Raw genomic sequence first — 14,980 nt, forward strand, 5'->3', positions numbered from 1 at the left:
CAGGGATGCATCAACCTTCTCTAAAAATCTGGTTGGCTACCAAATGAGTCATCACATGCTGAAGTACAATCCTGGCGTTATGTATACATATGGAAATACATATATTATAGCAGAATAATTTCCTCTCTTCCACTTATCCCTTTCTTTGCTTCTTTAAAAAGAGAGTTTAAAAGAAACTTTTTAAAAGCAGATACAGAAAGTTTTGGTTATCTGTCATCTTTTTTATGGTTTATCTTTGCACCAGACATATCTTTTTTATTATTATTTTCAGGCTCTATTGGAAAACTTGCAATTTTAATGGTTTCAGTCAACATTTATATGCTGTACATAGATTAGTTACATGGTTTTATGCTTTTCTCTACAAAAACCAGGTTTGCTAAAAAAAGTGATATTGTAATACATGTACAAACACACACACACACACACACACAGAGAGAGAGAGAGAGAGAGAGAGAGAGAGAGAGAGAGAGAGAGAGAGAGAGATTATATATATTTATACAAGCAAACATTTGCTTTCCAAAACTAAGAATATAGCCCCGAACTCCCTAGTTTACTGCATGTGATTCCTAACATCTGGTAATCTGCTCCAATGGGTACTTCCCAACATATTGATTTCCATAACCAAAAGCCATGCAACAGTGCTAATCAACACTTTTTCTGACAAACCTTATCATAGCTTGTTCCAATCTGATTCCTAGTCTATTAAAACACAGTTCTCTTAAGGTAAGGAAGGCTACCATTGAAATGGACTTTAACACTTTTGAATGATGGACAATAGGACGCAGCAAAGTGATACTGAAAGCTCCTTTTTTCTGCCATCTACTGGTAGTATGGAACAGTGGGGTGGCTCAGCAATTAAGACGCTGAGCTTGCCAGCTAGAAAGCTGGCAGCCCTCGTTTGAGACCCGGATTCCATGCAATGGGATGAGCTCTTGTCTTCGCCCCAGCTCCTGCCAACCTAGCAGTTTGAAAGCATACAAATGCAAGTAGATAAATAGATACCACTTTGCTGGGAAGGTTACAGTGCTCTGTGATGTCATGCTGGCCACATGGTGGTGGAGATGTCTTGGGACAGTGCTTGTTCAATGGCCTTGAAACGGAGATAAGTATTGCCCCCTATAGTTGGCAATTACTATAAATGTAATTTATAGTAGATTTGTTTTTTAACTGATAGTACGGTTTTTTTGTGCCTCAATCTCAGTAAGTATAACCGCTGTAGCCCAGCACTCTGAGAAGGCAGTAAATTGGGATGTCATATTATCTAGCCTGGGTTTAAATTTCCAGTTAGTTCTGAAACCTGCTATAGAACATAGAAAAGGCAATCTCTTTTTCTTGTTTGCTAGACTACAACTGTGAGATTTTTGCAGAGATAAACTGGGGAAAATATTTGGAGGAAATATTTAAATAAAGCTAAATTGGGGATTTAGAAGGAAGATGTAAGATAGATAAGATAAATTTAAGATAACCTTTATTGTTATTTTTTACTATGAGCACACTGGCCCACATTAAAAATGAAATTCTGTTGCCTGCTCCACACATATATCTATATATGCTCCACACTATATATATCTACCCATACACATATAACACACACACACACTATCTATCTATCTATCTATCTATCTATATGTTGATATATATATATATATATATATATATATATATATATATATATATATATATATATGGTTGCTAACAAAGAATAAAGAGAGAACTGGTATAGCTATTTCGAGTTCCATTAACTCTCTTCAGCCAGACTTACTCTTCTGAGATTCGAACCTGGGCTTATCTGCATGTTAGGCAGTTGTTATAACCTCTAAGCCACAGGCTCTCTCCCACTCTGTTAGCTATCAGGAGAGAGACAGGGGGAGGAGATTTTTTTTTTTTTGGAACTCGAAATAGCTATACCAGTTCTCTCTTTATTCTTTGTTAGCAACCTAAAAATGTAAAATGATGTCGCAGTTGGCGACTGCTGCTTGTGGATGGCTCTAGATTGAGCTGATACAGGCAAAAGAAAAAGAAAAAAAGAAAGAAGATTTCTTTCTCCCATATTTGGGCTGACAGGGTGTACATTCAAGGTATATATATATATATATATATATATATATATATGTGTGTGTGTGTGTGTGTGTGTGTGTGTGTGTGTGTGTGTATTATATATATATATATATATATATATATATATATATATATATATATGTTGGAAGGGACCTTGGAGGTCATCTAGTCCAACCCTCATCACTTCTGGAGGCAGGTTGTTCCACTGGTTAATTGTTCTGTCAGGAAGTTTCTCCTTAGATCTAGGTTGCTTCTCTCCTTGATTACTTTCCATCCGTTGCTTTTTGTCCTGCCTTCAGGCGCTTTGGAAAATAGCTTGACTCCCTCTTCTTTGTGGCAGTCCCTGAGATATTGGAACACTCCTATCATGTCCCCTCTCGTCCTTCTCTTCATTAAACTAGACATACCCAATTCCAGCAGCCGTTCCTTATATGCTTTAGCCTCCAGTCCCCTGATCATCTTTGTTGCTCTTCTCTGCACTCTTTCTAGAGTCTCAACATCTTTTTTACATCGTGGTGACCAAAACTGGATGCAGGATTCCAAGTGTGGCCTTACCAAGGCATTGAAGAGTGGTATTAATACTTCACGTGATCTTGATTCTATCCCTCTGTTAATGCAGCCTAGCACTGTGTTGGCCTTTTTGACAGCTGCAGCACACTGCTGGCTCATATTTAGGTGATTGTCCACTAGGACTCCGAGGTCCCTCTCATAGTTACTACTATTGAGCAAGGTACCCCCTATACTATACCTGTGCATTTGGTTTTTCTTGCCTAAATGTAGAACCTTGCTTTTTTTCACCATTGAATTTCATTTTGTTAGATAGTGCCCAGTGTTCAAGTCTGTCCAGATCCTTCTGTATCTTAAGCCTGTCTTCTGGAGTGTTGACTATTCCTGCCAGCTTGGTGTCGTCTGCAAATTTGATGAGTTCCCCATCTATCCCCTCATCCAAATCATTGATGAAGATGTTGAAGAGCACCGGGCCCAGAACAGAGCCCTGGGGCACCCCACTACATACTTCCCTCCATGTAGATGCGGTTCCATTGATGACCACATGCCGAGTACAGCTGGTCAGCCAGCTATGGATCCATCTGGTGGTGAGGATACATACATACATACATACACACACATATACATATACATATATACACACACACACACAATATATATATATACACACACACACACAAACTGTACAGTATACAGTATATACAGTGTGTATGTGTGTATTAATCACTGGTCATTTTGAATACATAGCAGAAAGAGAAACTTGAGAGTTCACAAGGTTGATGGTATATGTATCACTACTTCTGTAGGAAAATGGGGTACCTGTGCATTTTAGATGAATCATTCTGTGTGTTTTAATGTAATAAATAGATTCCATTTCAGCAAAATAGTATTTTAAAGAACTGGAAGAAGAAATCTTTCACAGCATTTGAAATAAAAATAGAATAAAACAAACATGACATTAAAAGTATACAAATAATTTGTATTTAATTATGCCCTAATTGCAACAGATTAATTGAAATGCATGAAAATTAAATTACCCTAATTCAATTTTCTGCTCCAAATTGCAGTCTGATATACTTCTAAGTTTTCAGCTAAGAAGTTATAACAACTGTATCCAGGGAATATATATGTAGAAAGGAAATCAAATATTTTTGGCCAGTGTGACAATTCTGAACAATTCTACTTTAACTGACCCATTTTTTTTTACAGTTTTTACACTTTATCTTAATGGATGTATCTATGTTTCTTTCTTTGCACATTATTTAATATTATGTTAGTTACCCAGAGAAATATGTTCAAGCAAGTAGTTGAGCTTTACAAGATGCTTTATGAGCAAGAAGTGTATCTCAGCAACCTGAACCATAGAGTCATAGAATTGCAAGAGACCTTGTAGTTCAACACTAAGAGGCCTTCCCAATAAAAAATACTTAAAATACAAATAACTGAGCGCAGCTTTCAAGTTGTGGTGCTTTACACTGGGATTGTGATAACCATCCTATCTCTCATCCCTAGATCGAGCCTCACTATTGCAAAGGCTACTACATTAGTTGATTGGTTAATTTTGTCCGATGTATATCCCTGTGCTTTTCTATTTTAACAGGATTATATGATTTTTAGTTGCTGCAATAGCCATGCTTTTTAAAAGTATATTTATGTATCTCTTTGGTTGCAAAGGCTGTTTAAACTTGTCTGATTTGGAATTCAGCTATACCTTGATTTTTGATTAGATGGAATGGTGTAGATGATATGAATGTTTGGAAGTAGCCCCGTGTACTGTAGGTGATCCTGGCATGTTTAATTTTAAATAAATTGGGATGTGGGAGATTGAAACCCTAGAAAAGAAAGAAGATAGATCGAATACTTTGCCTCTATCCCAAGTCTAATTACAGTAAATGCTTCCATCATTATTATCATTTGTTATTTGCAGTTGGAAAAAATTCATCCGTGAGAGAGCTTTCTTCCCATTGCAGTACAGGTAGTCCTTGATTTATGACCACATTTGGGATCAGAATTTCCATTACCAAGTGTTGAGTCCGTGGCGGGAAAACAGACACGAGAAGCAGCTGGAGTTCTCAGTTTCATTTATTCAGCGTTCAGCTTACAGGAAGATGGCTTCAGCCTCGCCCAAACGCCTCGCAGCCTCTTATATAGGCAACTCCCGGGTAAATGGGTTACTTTTCCCGCGCCAGCACCCGCGCATGCGCACGGCGCTGGCGACAGCCTGTCTGGTCCCGGGCAGCTTTGCACCTGCCCGGGACTGCCTGCAAACGCCCGAGCCGTTTGCAAGGCTCGGGACATAACACCCCTTTCCCCCGGGCTAAAACTACTACCAACATACAACATTTATTTTATATGACATTTTGCTCCCCAGTGCTCCCACTGATTACTGGCTTTTGCCTTGCCAGCAATGTTATGTAATCTTCTAGATACTTAGGAGATTTCTTTGCTCTCTGTGACCTTCTTAGCTCTGGGTTACTGGCATAAGTCCCCTGACTGGAGGGAGGCGTGAGCCTGTTCTCTCTATTGTGCCCTGGTGTCTTCCAAGGACTGTGCCCCGATGCCTGGCCTGCTTGCTTGCCCACCGGGCTCGTCAGGCCAGGGCTTCTGTTACTTTGTGACCTGGTTGACCTACCTAGCTGTAGACCCTCAGGCCCCTTGAAGTGATAGCCGCTGCTGGGCGTCTCTGTAGAACCTCCTAGGTCAGTCCAAGACCTGTCAGGAGGCTGTCCATTCCCTGAACCCCATTCTGTGTTCGGGCTCGTGTGGGTTTCTGTACTTTCCCAAAACTCAGGTGTTCCCTGATTTGTGCTAGGGTTGTTGTAGTCGGGACTTGGTTCCTCGACTAGCTCTGTGTATGTTTGACCCCCTGTAGGATTTGGGGTAAGGTCAGGCCAACCTTGGGAATTGTGTGCCAGTTCTCTTGCGGGGAATGATTTGTTGGGATGCCCCCGGGTATCCTCCGTTGCTGGAGTGCTGTGTGATGTGTGTGGAAAGTGAGTATGCCCCCGGGGTGACTCCCTGGCTGGAGTAGGCGTGAGTGCCTGTTGTGTGGGTAAGCTCCATGACTTTCTTTTCGGAGCAATTGCAGAACCTTGGGACGAGCCGTTTGTGGCTCCCTCAGTGGAGATGGGCAGTAGCTCTTGCCCTTCCCTTTGTCCAAAGGGTCCCCCTCCCCCCCTGGAAAAGACCCAGGAGTCTCAGCAGAAAAGTCTCGCCTAGAGCGAAGTTGGTCGATGTGCCGACGCAGGACACGACCGTTGTCCAGGGCAACCTCGTAGGAGAGAGGACCTGTGATCCTGGACACAGAAGCGGGGACCCATGTATGACCAGGCCCGTAATTGCGAGCCCAAACCGGGGCACCCACAAGTAGTTGTCTAGGTGCCCTAGGATGTGAGGTAGATGAAGGCAGTCTGTCCGGATGCAACCGGTCAAGTCTAGTAGTAAGTTGGCGCCCCCAACGAAGTTCAGCTGGACTTCTCCCTGTAGAAGTGGACGGTGTGGTGCGATAAGAAAGGAGAAAGTCAGCCAACCTGTGATGCCAGTCCCCGTAGGTGAGTCTCTTCAAGGCGTCCTTTGCGATGCGCACCATGCGTTCAGCCATACCGTTGGTGGACGGGTGAAAAGGCGCAGACGTGGCATGACGAATCAGGTTTGCCTGTAAGAAAGCTTGGAATTCGGAGGAGGTGAATTGAGGGCCGTTGTCGGACACAATGACATCTGGCAGCCCGTGCGCAGCAAAAATCCCCCTCAGTACCGGAATAGTCTTTGCAGTGGTGGTGGATGAGACAGGCACAACCTCAAGCCATTTTGAATGGCTGTCAACAAGGACCAAGAAGAACTGGCCCTGAAAGGGCCCAGCGTAGTCAATGTGCACCCTAGACCATGGGGACTGTGTTTCCTCCCATCTATGCACAGGAGCTTGGGGCATCTCTGGGCGAGATCGTTGGCACAGGTGGCATGCGTGTACCTTAGCCTCAATATCTTTATCTAAAGCAGGCCACCACAAGTGGCTGCGTGCAAGAGCCTTCATACGAACAATGCCAGGATGACCCTCGTGGAGGGATTCTAAGACCCTAGTCCTCATTGAGGTGGGAATGACAACTCTGTTTCCCCAAAGCAGACAACCCTGAGAAAGGGACAGTTCGTTTCTTTTGGACCAGAAACTCTGAAACTCAGGACTAGGGCAGTGCTCAGGCCACCCGGACAGGACCCAGGAGCGGACACATGAAAGTGTGTGATCTGTACCTGTTTCAGCGGTAACATCCCTGGCACTAAGAGGGAGCTCGGGCAAGGCTTGGATTGATAGAATGTTGACAGCTGGCGCGGGGTCAGCTTCTACTACTGGCAGAGGCAATCTACTGAGGCCATCAGCATGGCCCATTTCTTTCCCAGGCTTGTGGAGTAATGAAAAATCATATGCAGACAAGAAAATAGACCACCTAAGCATTCTAGGGGAAATGATGTGGGGAGTCTGCTTACGTGTGGTAAACAGTCCCAGCAGAGGCTTATGGTCAGTGAAGACCGTGAAATGCCTGCCATATAGAAAATCGTGGAATTTTTTAATTCCAGCAACAACAGCCAGAGCCTCCCTGTCTATCTGAGCGTAGTTGCGCTCGGCAGAAGACAGTGTTCTGGAGTAGTATGCAATAGGAACCTGAGTTCCATCAGACCTGAGGTGACTCAGGACAGCTCCAACCCCGTAGGGGGACGCATCACAAGCGATGCACACAGGGAGAGACTCATTGAAATGTGCAAGAACACTGTTAGAAGTGAGCAAGGCCTTGACTTCTTTAAAGCAAGCCTCATGCGCTTGTGACCACAGCCACACAGCCTGTTTGTCTAGTAGCCTGTGAAGAGGCTCAGCTACACTAGCTTTATGTGGAAGAAAAGAATTGTAGAAATTCAGGAGGCCTAGGAAGGCCTGAAGTTCGGCCTTAGACTTTGGCCTGGGTGCATCTAAAATAGCAGTTAGTTTGGATTCAGCAGGATGAATCCCAGCAGCATCAATTTTGAATCCCAGAAATTCAGTAGAAGGCACCCCAATCTGGCATTTGTCTTTTCTGAGCTTGAGGCCTGATTTCCTGAATCTTAACAGGACAGCCCTAAGCCTTTCAGCTAGAATGTGTGTGGAGTCTCCTGCAATCAAGACATCGTCAAAGTAGGGGCAGACCCCTGGTATACCTCGTAGTGTGTTTTCCATAACGCTTTGGAAAATCCCAGGAGCGACATTCACTCCAAACTGTAGCCTTTTTACCTTAAAGGCTCCCCTGTGGGTCACAATGGTCTGAGCTATGGCAGCATCATCATCAACAGGCAGCTGTTGATATGCTTGAGCTAGGTCAAGCTTTGCAAAAACACGCCCCCCCTTGAGAGAGGCCAGGATGTGACTGACCACAGGAACAGGATAGGCATGTTGCTGCAATGCCTTATTGAGTGTGCATTTGTAATCAGCACAAATGCGAATGTCCCCATTTGCCTTTAGAGGCGTGACAATGGGGGTCTCCCACGGGCTGGAATCAACAGGTTCTAGGATTCCCTGTTGGATTAGTTTGTCTAGTTCAGTGTCAATCTTACTTTTTAAAGCAAAAGGGACCCTTCTTGCTTTAATCCTAATGGGAGTGACAGTGGGGTCTAGCTTTAAGGACACAGGTGGTCCTTTGAATGTGCCCAGCTGGGGGCTGAAAACATCTGCAAATTCTTTGCAGACTTCCTGTAGGTCGAGTGTTTGTAAGCTGTTGAGTCCTGTGACGTGTATCCCCAGGGCCTCAAACCAATCGAGTCCTATGAGACTCGTTCGTTCACCCCCTACTACTAATAAGTCTAGTGGACCTTCAAAACTCTTGTATTGCACGTTAAGGGTGGCCTCCCCCTTAACACACACTCTTGAGTTCTGAAAATCTGTTAATACAATATCAGAAGGCCTTAACTTGGCCTTAGACCCACTTCTGGAACAAATCTTCCTAAATGTATGCAATGAAATGATGGACAGGGCAGACCCTGTGTCTAGTTCCATAGATAATGGAACCCCTTGTAGCTTCACGTTGAGTGACAGCTTTTTCTTCATGGGCTTGTGTGTGCCTGTTCTACAGATGCTTCTTCGCGAAGCGCAAAAACCTACCCTATTCTGGCTGGGGAATCTGGTACCCTTCAGGCGTTCTTCTTGGGGTTGTGCCTTTCGTCGGCCCAGGCACACAGCTGCAATGTGCCCTTGTTTACCGCATGCCCGGCAGGTAGCGGAGCGGAACTTGCAGTCGGTTCTCCTGTGGCGACCTCCACAGCCGATGCACTTGAGCGGAGCCGAAGAGCTTCCCTTCTGGTTCTCTTCCTTCGCGGGGTGTAGACGGTCGACTTCCTCGTCCGGATCCTCCTCGGAGTTTCGTCGGACGTCTTCCTGGTGCACGGACGCACCCTCTGCACTGTTTCTGATCGGCCGCATGTTTTTGACGGCGCCGCCTGCTGCTTCTTCTGCGGTGACTTCCCTTAAGGCGTCTTGGAAGGATAATTCTTCCTTTGCGAAAAGTCTCTGTTGTAGCTCGCGATGCCTTAACCCGCACACGAATCGGTCCCTCAGTCGTTCCTCGAGGTCCTTGAACTCGCAGGGCTTGGCGGCCTTCCGTAACGCGGCGATGTATTCCTTGGCTGACTCACCGGACCGTTGATCCCTTTGTTCGAAGGTGTGGCGCCATGAGATAACGGACACCTTGGGGTGGAAGTGCTCCTTCAGCAGCTTCTTCAGGTCTGCGTAGCTTACAGACTCTACTGGGACAGGTGCTGCAAGGTTTTCTGCGATTTCGAAGGCGTCTTGGCCGCAAACGCAAAGCAGGGTGGCCGCCTTCAAGCTATCTTCCCTCACTTGGTTTGCCTTGAAGTAGTTCTCCATTCTGGATACGTAGGACTCCCACCGCTCTGGATGTGAGACATCGAATTCCGAAAGCCTTCCAATTTTCGCCATCTTCGGATCTTCAGGAGACGGGTCTATCAGCCAGCCTACCCCCGAATGCGCACCGGATTGGCGGGCAGCTGCCGAGTCGACGCCGTTCCTCTTTCGCCGCTCAGGACTCCTTGGGTAAGCTTACACTTCTTCCTTTCCAGGTAGTGCAAGGCATCCCACCTTCGTCGCCAGTGTTGAGTCCGTGGCGGGAAAACAGACACGAGAAGCAGCTGGAGTTCTCAGTTTCATTTATTCAGCGTTCAGCTTACAGGAAGATGGCTTCAGCCTCGCCCAAACGCCTCGCAGCCTCTTATATAGGCAACTCCCGGGTAAATGGGTTACTTTTCCCGCGCCAGCACCCGCGCATGCGCACGGCGCTGGCGACAGCCTGTCTGGTCCCGGGCAGCTTTGCACCTGCCCGGGACTGCCTGCAAACGCCCGAGCCGTTTGCAAGGCTCGGGACATAACACCAAGCAAGGTGGTTGTGAAGTGAATCATGTTGGATTTTACAACTTTTTTGCCACAGTTGTTAAGTGAATCCTTGCAGTTGTTAAGGAATGGTGTGGTCATTAAGAGAATTCGGCTTTACCCAATTGCCTTTGCTTGTGAGAAGCTGGCTGAAAAGATCGCAGATGGCGATCATATACTCTTAGGATGCTGCAACGGTCAGAAATACATAAATAGTTGCATAAATAGTTATCGTGTGACCGTGGAGAGGCTGTGATTGCTGTGTTAGGACCAATTATAAGTCACTTCTTTTTTTCAGGGGCATTGTAACGTCGAATGGTTGCTAAAGAAATTGATGTAAGTTGAGGACTATTTGTGAAAGAAGGAATGTGATGATGGACGTGTTTAGTCAATGAGTTGATGCCCTCTTTCACCACATTATGATCCTAATCCAGTGAAGGCTTTCTTATACCACCTTTTTTTTGTCTTTGAAACAAATGTACAAAACAGTCTGAGCTTAAGAAATGTCCCTACTAGTCTTTCCCTACTCCTGTATCTATCCTCCCCTCCCAGTTAGGAAGGGGCTAGTACCCTAGGTAAATAATTATCTTTTCAGTTAAGTATTCTGTCAAACAAGAGTCCTAATATCATTTCTGCAAGAAGCACTGTGTATTGAAAGCTTTCAGAGACATTAGCTATGCAAGAGTGCCTTGCTTAAGGCTTCCCTGGCAATTGGCAATTAGAATGTCAGCACTGTGCATTCAGTTTAGCTTGGTTTAGTTGTTTAGTTTGATTCTAGTTATTCTGGCTGGCATCGTAATAGGTCAGTAATGTTTCCATAATGAAGACTTAGGAAGTGATATAAGACCTCATTATAAGGCTCCACAATATGATACCCTTTTTGCTTAAATATATATTTTAGTGGAAACTGTGCGGAGTTAGATGGAAAAAAATTGCCTCCAACTCAAGCCTACCAAGACTGGGTGGCTGTGGGTGCAAACCCAGATCTGGGGATATTTCACTTTTGACCTTGGATGAGGTACCACTCCCAGGTTGGTATGCAATCTGAAAGTGTTCCCAGATTTGCAGCTCCTGCTTAAAACGCAAGTATTATCAGGCCTCCATCTGATGTGTTAGTTGTGCATTTTCCCATATTGGGACAAGAAAAAGAGCTTTGTACAATCAGTCATGCTCTAGTCCAGGGCTTTTCAACCAGTGGTATGGGTACCACCTGTGGTACATTGGCACCTGGCAGGTGGTACGTGACCGTCCTAGAAAAGTGGTAGCGAGGGAGGGGAATAAGCTGAACCGGTGGCAGCACCACACAAGCCTGAGCGAGAGATGGCTGGAGCTGCAGGGCTGTCATGGCTCAGCGGAAGCGCCAGGATCAGCACTCCTTTGGGGCTGTCAGGGCTCAGTGGAAGCACCAGGATCAGGGCCAATCAGCTGGAATGTTGCAGCATCTCCAGGGTCTTGTGATTTCCATTCAGATGCTTGGCAACTGATTCCTATTTATGATGGTCAGAGTGTCCCAGGGTCATGTGAAGTGACCAAAACCTGCTGCATCCACCCAGCAGATGAGGGGAATAAAAATCAAACGCACCCCACCCCACCCCCGCTGCCAATCATCAACAGAAATTCTCACAACAATGAAAACCTTGGAGAGGAGGAAGAGCGTGGCTGGGTGGGCAGGCAGGTGTCTTGCTCGGTTGTGGCTTGGGGGGCACTTTTTTCAATGCCGTTGTAACTTCAAACAGGTACTAAGTGAACTGTTGTAAGTCGAGGACTACCTGTACTTTATCACTTTTTTCCTTTTTGGGGGGGTCATCAAGCTTTTGACATCTTGCTAGGTAACTGGTAGTACTCGGATGTTGCCATATCCTAAAGTGGTACAATGGGTGAAAAGGTTGAAAAGCCCTGCTCTAGTCACCTTATGGCTTCACTATTGCAACATAGTGTACAAGGGGTTTCCCTTGAAGACCACCCAAAAGCTTTTGTTGATCCAGAATGCAGCAATGCAAGCTGTAATGAGCATGTTTAGGTATACCCATGTAATACCTCTGCTGCCCAAGCAGTTTGCTTCCACGTGCAATTCAAGGTGCTGGTTACTACTTATAACATTGTACATAGCATATGGGCTGGTTACTTGAGGGTTCACCTGTCATCTGTAACATTAGTCTGATTGTTTTGATCTTGCAAGGTTGGCATCCTCTGGATTCCTTTGATGAACAATGTTATATATTGGGATCCTGAAGCATGTGTTCTCTGCAGCAGTGCTTGCTCTTTGGAATGAAGTTTCCTCAACATCTAGATAACCGCTCACTCTACTATTGCTTGGAAGAACCGCAAATCCTGCCTCTTCACCCAAGCCTTTGGCAAGGCACAGTGAGACCCCTCACTTCATTCCATGTGGTCTGTCATGCTTGTCAACGTTCATCCTTTAGGTTTTATTTATTTTACTGTAATTTCTTTAATTTGTTGTGAGCTGCCCAGAATGTTGAGAGTCATTATTATTGTGGTGGTTTGCATTGTCAGCCAGATGTTTAGACTGGGTTTACCATTTTTATCCACCTATCAAGTCCTTCCCAAGAACCTAGGATAGGCTGATCTCGATGTTAGATGGTGTTAAAGGTATCATTGCAGAATGTAAGCTGTTCCAAAAGTAAAGCTGTCTTTGCAATTGACTGATGGTGATTTTGTCAAAAAGCTATTACTATATTTTCTCCCTACATGCTTAAGCATATGCCAATAACCAAATATTCAATAAAAACTCAAGCACAGAACAGCAATAGCAATAGACTTAGACTTACATACCATTTCATAACGCTTTACAGCACTCTCTAAGCCAGGGGTGTCAAACTCGCGACGTCACATGACGTCGCACAACGTATCGGGCCGATTTTGCCATTGCCAGCAATGGGGTGAGCGCGGCTTCTGGATGATGTGGCCAGCCTGTGGGCCGGCAGTTTGACACCCCTGCTCTAAGCGGTTTACGGAATCAGCATATTGCCCCCAACAATCTGGGTCTCATTTTACCGACCTCAGAAGGATGGAAGGCTGAATCAATCTTGAGCCAGTCAGGATTGAACTCCTGGCTATGGGCAGAATTAGCCTGCAATACTGCACTCTAACCACTGTGCCACCACAGTGCATGACAAGGTATTCGTATATACTTTTGTATGTAGATGGGTATGCAGAGTGATGGCTTTTTGTCCAACCTTGAGCTTCAACTAATTCTGCTAGCTCCCCACCATTTACTTTAGATGTATTGGCTCTGAAGAATTTGGAATTATTTTTGTGTATTGTCACTCTGCTGTTTGCATTCCTAGCTTTGTCAGGCAGTACTTCAAATCTCAAAGGAAACAAACTGCCTATTTCATTCCCTGTCCAAAATACATTTGTACGCAACAAATCTATAACATTATTTAGGGCCAAGTAAGTATAACATGGGAAGAATGTGAATGGATCTCACCACAATAAATTTCTTCTCCTGAAAAGTAACTTGGTGCAAAGAGAATCTGGAGTGCAGAGATAATAATTTAATCCTTTCCCCATGTGCTAGTCAGTTCCCAAATAAATTCCCCATACAGCTGCTATTTTCCTCTGTTAATAGCAGCTAGCAGGAACACCAAAGGTAAGTGATATAGCTTGAGGTCAGAGCCAACAGTGGATTAGTGATTCAATTATGTCTGCTTTGGCTCTTTGCCTTAAAGTGCAGCAAATCTCATACCAATATATTTTTCTCAGAAAGTTATTGCAAAGGAAAAAGAGACATTGCACGCAAAACTTAAGGCATGATTCATAATTAAGAAATGCTTATTCTTTTTCATGGAGGCAAGAGAATAAAATCTCATTTTATGGTCACATGCAAAATGTATGGGCCACTGTTACTTGGCAATGTGGCTGCAACTAGTATACATAAACATTAAGTGTCAATGTCTCTGTTAGGATACAATTACCTGGAACACCTCACCCTCTAGAGCAAGCATTTCTAAAGCTGGATATAAAAGGAACATTGATTAGATATGTCATTTGGAGAGAAGGAACTAAATGAATACTGTAGATAGGTCAACAAATGATTGATTTACCTCCCTCTTTCTTTCTCTGCCCCTGGGATTTATGAAAATGGTCAGAATAAAGTAAATTTATGTTTGTTTCATAGCAATCCTAAGTAGTGGTTTTGGTTAGAGCAAGGGTGTTCAACCTTGGCAGTTTTAAGATTTGTGAACTTCAACTTCTGGAATTCCCCAGCCAGCCTTAGATTCTCACATCCAAGCAACAGTTGCAGGATGAAAGTACATAATTTAAGCTTTTAAAGGGTTAACCCTACCCATTAATTAGATAAGTCTCTGGGTTACTTTAGTTGCACATTTCATAACTTCAACTCTTGCCCCATTTCCTTCCCAAAAGTTATATTGCTAAAATAAAAAAAAAAAATGGAAGAATAAATCTGTCCGAAAAGATTGAGCTCCAGATTTGACATTCAAAAAAAAAAGAAGTGTGGAGTTCACAGTTCTGTAACTCTGAGGGCTCTTCTTCATATATATGCTGTAGTAAATGTTCTTATATAACATCAAGAATAACATCAACAACCAAGAAATTATCTCTCTTTTCCCAGTTCACAGCTGAGGCACCTTAAAGTCATCTTTAATTGTTTCAGCTTAATATTGACTGCTAGCATTGAATGTAGCCTTGATATACCTTTGTCCAGACAACCTGTAATCTCAATAAAATGAGGCTTGAAAAGGAAACAAGAGAACCACATGGATAAAAAAAATCTAGGAGTCATACATGAATTGAAATGGTACTTTGACCACACTTCAATTTTTTGAAAGTTATAGGAAATACAGGATGCAGCAGACAAATTGCCAAGGGAATTGAATTGCAATTGCACACACCAGGCTTACATATAGTAAAATGGACAGCATCACTTCACATTGTATGCAGGTGGGGCAAATCACATCTTAAATGTTCCTGTGTAACTTGTGAGTAACTTTGTGGGGTGCAGAAAGCTTCCTGATACAGAAGAATAGAGAA

Source organism: Crotalus tigris, unplaced genomic scaffold, assembly GCF_016545835.1.
Source record: "Crotalus tigris isolate CLP2741 ecotype Arizona unplaced genomic scaffold, ASM1654583v1 scf7180000017567.3851432, whole genome shotgun sequence".
Lineage (NCBI taxonomy): Eukaryota > Metazoa > Chordata > Lepidosauria > Squamata > Viperidae > Crotalus > Crotalus tigris.